Source organism: Lathyrus oleraceus, chromosome 2 (assembly GCF_024323335.1).
Source record: "Lathyrus oleraceus cultivar Zhongwan6 chromosome 2, CAAS_Psat_ZW6_1.0, whole genome shotgun sequence".
Taxonomy (NCBI): domain Eukaryota; kingdom Viridiplantae; phylum Streptophyta; class Magnoliopsida; order Fabales; family Fabaceae; genus Lathyrus; species Lathyrus oleraceus.
In genome coordinates, this window is record NC_066580.1 from 487,846,171 (window position 1) to 487,859,386 (window position 13,216).

Below are 13,216 nucleotides of genomic sequence, written 5' to 3' on the forward strand. Positions count from 1 at the left end.
GTCCTTGTTTCATTTTATTTTAGTATTAAAAGCATAGTGTTGTTTGAAAATTTTGATAAATATAGTGCAAATAATTGGGGATGCAAGCAATTGAGTTGCCGGTGATAAAGACAGATAACACATCATTTGTCTCATCCATGAACTTGTCGGAAGGTTTGAATTTCAACATTATACAGATCACAGAGTATAGTATAGGTTAGGTTTAATTTAGTCTACTAGTCCAGAAAGGGTTAAAATAAGTTCTTTTGATTTAAATGGATTTTTTTGATTTTTTTTTTAAAATAATCATCTTTTTGAAATTAAATACGAAAAAAATCAAGTTTTCAGAAAAATTTCCAAAATAACCATGTTTGGGAGAGGATGCGCCGGGGGAGTTGGCGCATCCCTTAAAATTTTAGGGCAGGCGCCAGACGTATTGGCGCCAATTGTATTGGGCTCCTAAAGGAGGAGTCAATGAAATAGGCGCCTGCATATCCCCCTAAGGGAGGCGTCCATGGGGTTGGCGCCCTAGTGACTCCCCTAGGGGAGGCGTCCATGGGGTTGGCGTCTTAGCCTCCTCCTAATGGAGGTGCCCTTAGGGTTGGCGCCTGAGTGTGTCTTTTTTTTTTTAATTATAATTTTTTATAATATTTTTTGTTTTTAATATTTCATATTTATTATTTAATACATAATAAATAAAAATAAAAATAAAATGACTTCATTAAATATATAATAATTGATTACATTAGAATGATCAAAACCCTAATGACCCGCCCGATTTTAACGTCCCCCGGTTCCACATCCCGATGCGTTAGGTTGTCTCCGAGGTCTCCCACGATTTTCTTGAGGTGTTTGTGGTCTTTGGGTGCTAACCTGATCGAGCGATGGCTGGTTGGAAGGTTCGACAGAGGTTCCGGCGGTATTCGACAGATGTGTCATCATTTGCTCCCAATATCCTGAGAGGTTGTGGCCAACGGCGCTTCCGTAATGGAGTTCGGTTCCCATGTCATCGTAGTTAGGGCGTTGGGGTTGGGTGAATTGGGTGAATTGGGGATGGTATAGTTGCCCAAATTGGGTCATTGAGTCGTTTTGAAAACGAAGCAATGGTTCTTGGGGCGTACTATAGTTAAACAGTGGTTGGGTGTTAAATGGTGGGGGGCTACGATGACGTTACCTATATGAATCATCGGTGCTATAGACGGTTGTGGTTGCGGGGTTTGGTTCTTGGTTTTGTGTTTGGGTGGGTGGTATGAATGGATTGCGACGTTGGATGGTTCGTTGTTGGGTGGTTGGCATGAACGGGTTGCGATGTTGGGTGTTTGGTTGGTTTGAGTATGTGGCCGGTTGATGTTGTGTGGTTGGTTGTTGGGTTTGGGTGGGTTCACATTGGTGTTGGGTGGTGAATTGATGTGGGACATACGATGACGAAGCAAGTTGGCGCGGATCCATCAAATACCGCGGCTCAGATACGAATTGTTGAGTTGTTACAGACCTAAACCATGCCATATATTATTGAGTCGGTCTTACACCTTGGATGACTGGTTCGTTCAGGATGTGTTGTCATCGATTTCTCCATTGACGACACATGTCTTTTGCAAAGTCTCTCCAGCCAGAATAATCCCACTGTGCATCGACCCTTTTTTGATGTCAATTCCCCAAACACGTGGGAGACTCTGGAATATGTTGTAGCATTCCGAACTGCAGTTTGACCCGGTCACTTTGGTGCATTTCAACTGTAGTGAATCGGATAATTGGTGTCTTCGTTGTCCAAACTGCAGCATCGTCATGGTTCACATCATGATCCAGACCCAGATATGGCCTCCATACAAACTGGAAAAAAATACCAAATCGTTAGATGGAAAATAATTTGAGAACTATTTTAAGATTAACTATAGTTTGGTAGGAGTATTACATCATCATGTCCAATGTGATCCAATAGATTTCGATAGACTACAATAGCATGTTTCGGACACCTATTGTAGTTCATTCCCCTTACTGACCACCTAAGATAATAAAAAGAAGTGAAAAATATTATTTACTGTTAATTTAAATAATAGATATAATTAACTAAATGGTGAATGGTAAAGTGGTAGACTTACTTGGTTGCAAAGGGGAACACGAATGGACGCTCATTTTCTGGGGCGAGCGACGGCATCCTAGACCACCCCCAAGCTTGAAGCAAATAAGCACATGAAAAAAAAGTACAGGTATTCTTTTTTGCATTTCTACACAATGCACTATATAGATGGGCCAACACGGCTGAACCCCAACTATAAGTGTTTACCTTATTGATGTTGCGTAATAAAGGTAAATACATTATATTCACAGAATTACCTGTACTTTCTGGAAACAAAAAGTTACCAAAGAAAATCATAATATAACACCGAGCTTTTATTATTTTCTCATACTCGGTTGAATCTTCAGACAGTACTATACTGGTATAATATTGTGTAAGGTATTTTAAATTTATACCTTGCCCCCTTGCTTGACTGGATGTGTCTCCCTCAGTTTCGTCGTCTAACAAAGGGGCACCCAGTAATTCATTGCATATATTGTTGTCTTGGTTAACTTTCCCATTCACTGTCTTTCCATCTATACAAAGACCCAACAGCATGTACACGTCCTCAAGTGTGACGGTACACTCACCAATCGGAAGGTGAAATGTGTGGGTCTCGGGTCTCCACCTCTCCAACAAAGCCAGAATGAACTTGTAGTCCACCGAGTACGAAACAATGTTTAGGAGATTTCCAAATCCACATCCTCTAATATATGGTTCTATTAAAGGATCGTGGGGTACATATTCATGTACACGACATCTAAACCGCTTCGGATCCTAATAACAAAAAAACGAAAATACAATTAGAAGAAGAAATACATTCTCAAGAAATACGTATTAGATGTAATCCAGAAATAGAAACTAAAAAGAAAGAGATTTGAAAGGTATAACACAAAGAACATATGTATTACAAGTAATCCATAAATAGTAACTAAAAGAGAGAGATAACATACAAATGCCGAGATATTCTCGATTGTGCCTCTGTGTTCATCGCCCATAGTTAACAAAGACATGATTCGATTTTGCAAAGCTTAAGTTTGTTAGATGAAAGAAATGTGGTAGAAGGAAAGAGTGTGATGAAGATGGTTTGATAATGTTGATATGGGAGAGTATTTATAGAAGAATAAGTGAGTAGGTTTAGAAACCATAAAGAATTATGATTGGTTGCATGCAAAGGCACATGAGGTTAAAAAACAAGTGAATGACAAAATTGAAAGACAAATGAATGACAAAAGTAGCATGGAAGGAATCTAGTAGGCACATGTGAAGAAATCACATGCAATAGGAAGAGAAGCCATTACCTTTGGCGCCTACATGTGATTTTTCACATGCAAGGAAGAGGCGCCCTTCCTCTTGGCGCCTTAGTGTAAGGCATTAGGAAGGGGCGCCATCCCTAGTGGCGCCTATGTTCAATTTTGTGAAGAGGCGCCCAATCCTTTGGCGCCTATGTTACTTTATGGTGCCAAGGGAATGGGCGCCTATGTTTACTTTATGTTTAATCTTAGGGCACATTAGAGAAATCAGAGATTCTTTGATTCCCTGTGTATTGAGTATTCATTTCACTCTTCCCTTTGTGTAATCTTTTCACTCTTCCCTCTGCGTGCAAGTATAGTCAAGTCTGTTTTCACTCTTTTCTCTGCGTGCAAGTATAGTCAAGTCTGTACAGACTATTATGAATTTATTAATGCATTGGCTAACTACTTATGTTGTGCGGTTGAACAAGATTTACAAATCATTCAGTTTCAATTCCATTCAACACAATGTCTTCCACACAACAATATATGATCAGTGCACATGTTGACGGTGAAATATTTGATCATCAGTTGTTCGGTTTTTGTTTTCGAGACACACAGGTGACTCGTTTTACAATAAATCGGCGATCAAATTTTTCACACCTAAAACAAAGAACAGAAAAGAAGTTGCAGTCCAATAATGTCGGTCAGATCATCTATAAAAATCCAGTTTGTTTTGCAGAAAACCAGGTAAAATTTTATCAGAAGAAGATACGAGATGATGATGATGTTCAACATATGTTTGGCAGTCACGAACAATCCGGTTACAATGATATAGAGTTGTATATATTACCACATCAACAACAGGAGTCCCAGTACATTAATCAGTCACAGGTGTTTTGTGAGACTGATGACGAACAAGTTGAGGTGAATGTTCCAGACGATGAAGAAGAGGAACCTGAGATCATCGTTGATTCGATGGTGAACGCTGAAGAGGAAGAGGAGCCAATACCAGCAGGTCTATATTGCCCACCCCAACACATGACAAGGTTAAATTTGGGTTCGGATGAACCTTCGGGAGATGTATGGTACAATCCTTACGTGCAAATGCAAGGATCTCTGAAACAAGGAGACACATTTCGCACAAAAGAGGAATGTGTAAAAGCCATCAAAAAAATTCCACATGGAACTATCAGCAGATTTCAGAGTTGACAGAACTGATGCATTGAGGTATAAAGTTTATTGTCCGAATGAGCACTGCCTTTTTAAGTTGTCAGCTTCGTACAGGAAGAGGAAGGAGTCTTGGGAGATTGGATCAATGGGTCCAGATCACACATGCATCCTGACCAACCCAATGCAGGATCATCGTAAATTAAGCTCCCAACTAATATGCGATGAAATATTGTCTGTCATTGCCGATAATCCATCTTTAAAGGTGAGTACAATAATCTCGCATATTAGGGCAGAGTACAACTACACACCATCATATAGGAAGGCACGGATAGCTAGAACAAAAGTTGTTGAAAAAGTGTTTGGCAATTGGGAGGAATCTTACAAACAACTTCCAAAATACATGTTCGCTCTAAAACACTATGCTTCCGGTACAATTTTCAAGATGGAAACATTGCCCGCATATACACCAAATGGTACATGTGCTGTTGGAAATAGAATATTTCACCGTCTATTTTGGGCGTATCAACCGTGTATCACAGGTTTTTCTTCCTGTAAACCAATTATACAAATTGATGGTACATGGTTGTATGGAAAATACAAAGGAACGTTACTGATGGCAGTGGCACAAGATGGGAACAACAATATTTTTCCGATCGCCTTTGCCTTAGTTGAAGCGAAGACAACTGAGGGATGGAGTTTTTTCCTAAGAAATCTCTGATTGCACGTAGCACCTCAACCTAACTTGTGTTTGATCTCTGATAGACATCCCTCAATCATCAGTGCATATAATAACATTGACAATGGCTGGCAAAATCCTCATTCGACGCATGTGTTTTGTATTAGACATATTGCTCAGAATTTCATGCGAGAAATCAAAGATAAGACGTTGCGTAAGAAGGTTATCAATGCAGGTTACGCATTGACAGAACCTTCTTTCAAACACTACCGCGAGGAAATAAGATTGTCGAACGAAGATGCGGTTCGGTGGATCGATAGTATTCCGTTGGAGAAGTGGACTAGGGCATACGACGGTGGATAACGTTGGGGCCACATGACAACAAATCTTGTGGAATCAATGAACTCTTTCTTCAAAGGAATTCATAACCTACCAATAACCGCTTTGGTGCAAGCTACATATTTCAGGCTTATGGCGTTGTTTGAAACCAGACGCTCAAAATGGAGTTCCGTGTTGCAATCTGGACAGTTGTTCAGTGATGCTTCAATGAAATTCATCATACATGAAGCTGCCAAAGCAAACACACACGTGGTTACGGTATTTGACCGAACAAAAGGTTGGTTTAGTGTTGCCGAGTCCATGGATCACAATGAGGGCATGCCAATGGGAGAGTACAGAGTTGAATTAGATAGAGGTTGGTGCGACTGCGGAAGGTTCCAAGCCTTCCGTACCCCCTGCTCCCATGTCATAGCGGCGTGCTCAAAGGTTCGAAGAGATCCATCCTACTTGCTATCTGAACTTTACAAAGTCGCCAGCCTTTCAAATGTTTATAAAATTAGTTTTTCAGTAGTGGCAAAAGAGGAATATTGGCTAGAATATCAAGGGGACATCGTCTGGCACAACGAAGTTATGCGAAGGAAGAAAAAGGGTCGCCCTAACAGCACCCGAATTCGAACCGAAATGGATACGACGAACAAAATGGTTAGACTATGTAGTTCATGTCGTCAACCAGGTCACAATCATAATAACTGTCCTAGTGTTAGAACGAGCACAACCAGATAAATTCAAATGTACCTCTGTTGCTATATATGGAAACTTAAATTTATTTTAAAGTACCTCTGTTGCAATATATGGAAAATTAATTTTACTTCATAGTAGACGGCTATGACGAAAAGACAGTTGTTCATAAAAAATAACACAAACAATTAAAACAACTAGAATACAAAAACTATGCGATTACAACCATCAAAACAATTTTGAACATGTACTGCATCATCCTACGAGCGTCTTGGTCGATCTTAATATCCACCCATTCACGCACTTCTCCGTTTTGGTTGAACGTGGACACAAGCCATTGTATTCTTCTAATCCGTTCACCCTCTCCAATTTCTCCCTCTAACCAACTATACAACGTCCGATTAAGACGTTCAAACGTATCTGTGTTCCAAAGTAGAACCTGTATCGGAGCCGCAACGGCAGAAAATATTACATCAGCATTTTGTTTTTGAATGTATGTAGACATTGTTAAAACAAAGAAAATTAAAATTGATGGTTGGACTAGACTAGGAGATGAATTTGAGTGAAAATATAGACTAGGAGATGAATTTGACTGAAAATAATTGTATGCAAGGTGATCGTATTTATAGAGGCGATAAATCCGACAATACACATAGGCACCACAAGAAGTGGCACCTAAAAAACACACACACTCAGGCGCCAACCCTAAGGGCGCCTCCCTTAGTTGGAGGCTAAGGCGCCAACCCTAGGGGCGCCTCCCTTAGGAGGAGGCTAAGGCGCCAACTCCATGGGCGCCTCCCTTAGGGGATTCACTAGGGCGCCAACCCCATGGGCGCCTCCCTTAGGGGGATATGAAGGTGCCCTAAAATTTCAAGGGATGCGCCAACTCCCCCGGCGCATCCTCTCCCAAACATGGTTATTTTGGAAAATTTTCTGAAAACTTGGTTATTTTCGTATTTAATTTCAAAAAGATGGTTATTTTAAAAAAAATCATCTATTTTACCAAACTATAATGAATGAAAAATTAAATTTTAGTAGTTTTTTTAACAAATAAAAAATTGTACTAGTATAGTCCAAACAAAAGTATAATTAATTAAATAGACAATTTAACTCAAATTAATCCTAACAAACAAACATCTGAACACTAGAATTTAATTAATTATCTATTTAAGTTAAATTGAGTTAACTTGAGAAAATCAAGTGAAGAGAAAAAAGGTACGGTACTCATAAAACAGACATAGCATAAGTTATATTTATACTCAGATAAACCATATTTATTTTTAAAAAAACATAGGATAAATGCTGGTAGGAATAGTTTTTTTCCCTTGGATTACTAAAAAAAATTAACTTCAGCGATTTGACATTGTCACGTGAAAACCACGTCGTTAAAAAAAGATGTTGTTGTTAAATATTTAAAATTTTAAAAAAAAAAATGAAAATCAATTTTTGTGGTGTAATTTTCTCGTCACTAAATATTTAGTTTTCATGTGGGAGAGATTTTGAAATTTGGAAAAAAGATGTTCTAACGTGAAAAATACGTCGCTAAGTTGTTTTGAAAAAAGAAAACAAAAGAATATGGTCTCTCTCTCTCTCTCACATTCATTGGTTTTTCTATTTGGTTACTTTTCTCCCTATTTGTTATTCTATTTGGTTTCTAATCTCTCCAGCGATTCTTCCCTTTCTTAGTGGTTCTTATGTTTGGTTGTTTCTTTTTCGCTCTCTTAATGATTCTTCCATTTGGTTAGTCCTATTCCTATTGGTTATTCTATTTGATTTTATTTGTATCGGATTGAATTGATTCAATCTGATCTAATTTAATTTATTTTATTTCAGTGTGACAGGTTCAAATTGATTTGGTTCAATTTGATTTGGTATGAATTGATTTGGTTCATATGAATTGATTTGGATTGATCATGTTCGGTTTGATTTAGATTGGATTAGATCGGATTGGTTTAGTTTGATCTGATTTGGTTCAGTTTGATTTGATTCAAATTGGTTTGGTTCAATTTGATTTGTTGGTTTGATTTGTTCCCTCTTTGGATGCTCATCCTCTCTCGATTAGTTTCTATCTTCGACTTCTTCAATGAATTCTTCTCTTTTTAGTTGTTGCTCCTCTCTATGATGGTTCTTCTTATTAGTTGTTGTTTCAGGTGGTTATGATATTAGTTTATTTAGTTTTATCAGTTATATAGATGTTTTTGATTGGCTGCATTTTATGTTAAAACACTTACTGTACTTAGATGTCTTGACTGATGTTATGACATGCTTAAGTAGTATGTTGCAGGATTAGCTAATACAGGATTTACTGGATGTCAAACTGAATGTTATGAGATTCATTCATGACAGCATTTTCTGGATGTCAAACTGAATGTTATGACATTCATCCCTGACAGTAGATGCTAAAGTATAGGCTAATTTTTCTGTTATGTTTCAGTATTTATCTCAGGTTGATTTTCAGGAAACTAATAGTTGTGCTAAAATTAAGAGACCTAGCATATAGCCTATTTGTTAGCACCCTAATGTGTGGAAATTAGGTTAACTTGCTTCACCCTAATTTTATGAAATTCAAGTTCAAGGCCCAAGTACTGCATTATAAAAGGATGGCAATCCTGCTTTCAGCAATTCAGTGATTTGAAGCGTGAAGAATTCAATATATCATTATATATCATTGTTGTACTTTCATTGTGTCCTGAATTAGGTTTTACTTGTGAGCCAAACAATTATCACCTAGATGATTGCATTGGACTAGGGTGTTTATTGAGTTGTAATTGTTGTGTCACTCTAAGCTTTTAAGCGTGAGTGTTGTGTTTCTTGATTAAAGCTTTTAAGCACAATCAAGAGTTGTTTGAAGTATATCTTCACCACTGACTTTAAAATTCTTAATGGTTGTAATCACTGTTGTGATTGAGGGGGAGTGAGTAGGTACTCAGGTCTTAGTTTAGATTGAAATTGCATTGGGTAGGTCTTAAGTGATAGGATTAAACTGGTGGTTTAAGTCCTGAATTAATACCTCTTATAGTGGATTTCCTCTCTGACTTGGTAGCCCCCAGAGTAGGTATGTTTGTCACCGAACTGGGTAAACAATTCTCTGTGTCATTTACTGCTTTTTACATTTACTTTCTGCATACATTACCTGTCTGCGCAGAATTGGATGTCATAACATCCAGTGTGACATCGATAGTCTGTTACTAGAATTTCAATTGGTATCAGAGCAGGCACCCTGCCTGTTAGTTTCTGGGTGAGATCTAGGGACGTTACTTTCTAGTACCATGGACAAGGATGTAGGATTCTCAAATAGACCACCCATGCTGGATGGTTCTAACTATGATGACTGGAAACCTCGTATGATAGCCTTCTTGAGGTCTCTGGATAGCAAGGTCTGGAGAGCTATCAACAAAGGATGGGAACATCCAACGAAGACAGGTAAATATGGAATCATTATGCAAATTCCTGAAGAAGAGTGGGACAAAGAGCAAGAGGCATTAGCCCTTGGAAACTCTAAGGCTTTGAATGCACTGTTCAATGGGATAAGTAAGAACATTTTCAGCTTGGTGCATCACTGTGTACTGGCTAAATAAGTTTGGGATACTCTCAAAACAGCTCATGAAGGTACCTCCAAGGTAAGGATGTCTAAACTCCAGATGCTGACTACTAAGTTTGAAAATCTGAGGATGAAAGAGGATGAGACTATTCATGACTTCCACATGAATATTCTTGAAATTGCCAACACTTCTGGAGGCTTAGGAGAGAAAATGTCTGAAGAAAAACTTGTAAGAAAGATTCTCAGATCATTGCCCAAGAGATTTGTCATGAAGGTTACTGCTATAGAAGAGGCTCAAGATATCTGCAATATGAAGGTTGATGAGCTTATTGGTTCTCTCCAAACTTTTGAAATGGGCTTGTGTGAGAATGTTGAAAAGAAAAAAAACATAGCTTTTGTATCAAATACTGAAGAGGATTCAGAAGAAGGAAATATTGGAGGTGATGAAAGTATATCAGAAGCTATAGCCATGCTTGGAAGACAGTTCAACAAGTTCATAAAGAAGACTGATCAAAAAGGTAGACCAAATGTCAAGAACACTTCATCTGACATCAGTAGAAGATCAAAATCTAAAGAAAAGTCCAACCAAGGCAAGGGAATCCAGTGTCATGGATGTGAAGGTTTTGGACACATTAGAGCTGAATGTCCTACTTTCCTCAAGAAGCAAAAGAAGGGACTATCTGTCACCTGGTCTGATGGAGACTCTGAGAGTGAATCAAAAGGAGAATCTGCAAAACATGTCACTGCACTAACTAGTGTATGTGCCTCTGATGATGACTCAAGTGGAGATGAACTTACATTTGATGAACTTGTTACTTCATATAAAGAGTTATGTGTCAAAAGTGCAGAAGTGTGTCTACAAGGAGAAAAGCAGAAGAAACTTATCAAGGAGCTGGAAGCTGAGAAGAAGAAGCATCTGACAGTCATAGATGATCTAAATGGTGAGATAACCTTACTGACCTCTAAACTAGATCAAATGACAAAATCCATCAGAATGCTGAATAAAGGAACTGACACTTTGGAAGAAATTCTAAAGGTGGGGTAGAAATCAGGAACCATGTCTGGTTTAGGCTTTGTTAAGGAATCCTCATCTGAATTCAAAAGCTCAAAGGCTGAAGTTCAGAAAATCAAGCAGAAGTCACAACCAATGTCACAACATCATGGAAACAGGAGGATTAACCATCAAAAGAAGAAATTTCAAAGATGGAGATGCCACTACTGTGGAAGATTTGGTCACATAAAACCCTTCTGTTACAGGTTGCATGGTTATCCTAACCAGACCCCTCAAGTCAGACCTAAGCAGAAGGCTCATAAGCATAATGCCCTTATCAAGAAACAACTATGGGTTGCTAGAATAGCTCACACATCTCTAAGGGCATCTACCAAAGAAGACTGGTATTTTGATAGTGGTTGCTCAAGACATATGACTGGGATGAATAACTTATTGGTAGATATACAACCTCATACTACCAGTTATGTGACCTTTGGTGATGGAGCTAAAGGAAAAATCAAAGGTGTTGGTAAGCTGGACAGTCCTGGAGTTCCAGAACTGAATAATGTGTTGTTAGTAAAAGGACTAACTGCTAATCTCATCAGCATAAGCCAGCTATGTGATCAAGGCTTCAATGTACAGTTCACTAAGGAAGAATGTGTTGTGACAAATGGAGAAAATAAGGAAGTTATGAGAGGATCCATATCCAAAGATAATTGTTATCTATGGGAACCTAAAGTCTCAAACGACTCCTCAATGTGCTTCTTAAGACTTGTGGCATAGAAGACTTGGACATCTTCATTTAAGAGGAATGAAGAAGATCATATCCAAGGAAGCAGTTAGAGGAATCCCAAAGTTGCTTATTGATGAAGGAAAAGTCTGTGGAGAATGTCAGGTTGGCAAGCAACCCAAGATGTCACATCCTAAGCTTGGACATCCTACAACATCCAAAACTCTGGAACTTTTGCACATGGACTTAATGGGACCTATGCAGGTTGAAAGTCTTGGTGGGAAGAGATATGCTTATGTGGTTGTTGATGGCCATTCCAGATACACATGGATAAGCTTCATCAGAGAAAAATCAGATGCATTTGATGTCTTCAAAGATCTATGCATAAGACTCCAAAGAGAAAAGGATAGTAGTGTTATCAGAATAAGAAGTGACCATGGAAAGGAGTTTAAAAATTCCAAGTTTGATGATTTCTGCTCATCTGAAGGAATAAGTCATGAGTTTTCCTCACCTATTACTCCTCAGCAAAATGGAGTAGTTGAAAGGAAGAATAGAATTATTCAAGAATCTGCTAGAGCTATGAAGCTTCCTATGCACTTTTGGGCTGAAGCTATGAATATAGCTTGCTATGTTCACAACAGAGTTACCTTGAGAAAGGCAACCTCTTCCACTCTGTATGAAATATGGAAAGGCAGAAAACCTACTGTGAAGTACTTTCATATCTTTGGAAGCAAATGTTACATTCTTACAAATCATGAACAGAGAAGAAAAATGGACCCCAAAAGTGATGAGGGTATATTCCTGGGATACTCTACAAACAGCAGAGCATACAGAGTTTTCAACTCCATAACTAATGTCCTGATGGAATCCATAAATGTTATTGTTGATGATAAAGATGAAGAATCCAATGCCATAGAGGATGTTGGAACATTCCTTGAGACTTCAACAGAAAATGTACAGGATACTCCTCCTGGACTTGAGTTAGAAGCATCCAACAAGGTGCCTTCTATCAGGATTCAGAAAGACCACCCTAAGGATCTTATCATAGGAGATCCCAATAGTGGTGTGATTACCAAATCAAGGGAGAATAGCTCAAATTCCTGCTTTGTATCCAAGGTTGAACCTAAAAATGTGAAAGAAGCTCTGACTGATGAATATTGGATCAATGCTATGCAAGATGAACTGGAGCAGTTTAAAAGGAATGAAGTATGGGAGTTAGTTCCAAGACCTGAAGGGACTAACATCATTGGTACCAAGTGGATTTACAAGAACAAGTCTGATGAGAAAGGAGTAATCACTAGGAATAAAGCAAGACTAGTGGCACAAGGGTATACTCAAGTTGAAGGGGTTGATTTTGATGAGACTTTTGCACCTGTTGCAAGACTTGAGTCAATAAGGTTGCTGTTAGGTATTGCCTGCATTCTGAAGTTCAAATTGTTCCAAATGGATGTGAATAGTGCCTTTTTAAATGGCTACTTGAATTAAGAAGTCTATGTGGAACAACCTAAAGGGTTCAGGGATCCTAATCTACTAAAACATGTGTACAAGTTGAGGAAAGCTCTGTATGGATTGAAGCAAGCTCCTAGAGCTTGGTATAAGAGGCTGACTGAATTTCTGACTACTAATGGTTACAGAAAAGGAGGGATAGAAAAGGCTTTATTTGTGAAGGATGAAGATGGAAAAATCATGATTGCCCAAATATATGTGGATGATATTATCTTTGGTGGAATGTCAGATAGAATGGTGAAACATTTTGTTAACCAGATGCAATCTGAATTTGAAATGAGTTTGGTTGGGGAATTGACTTATTTTCTTGGACTG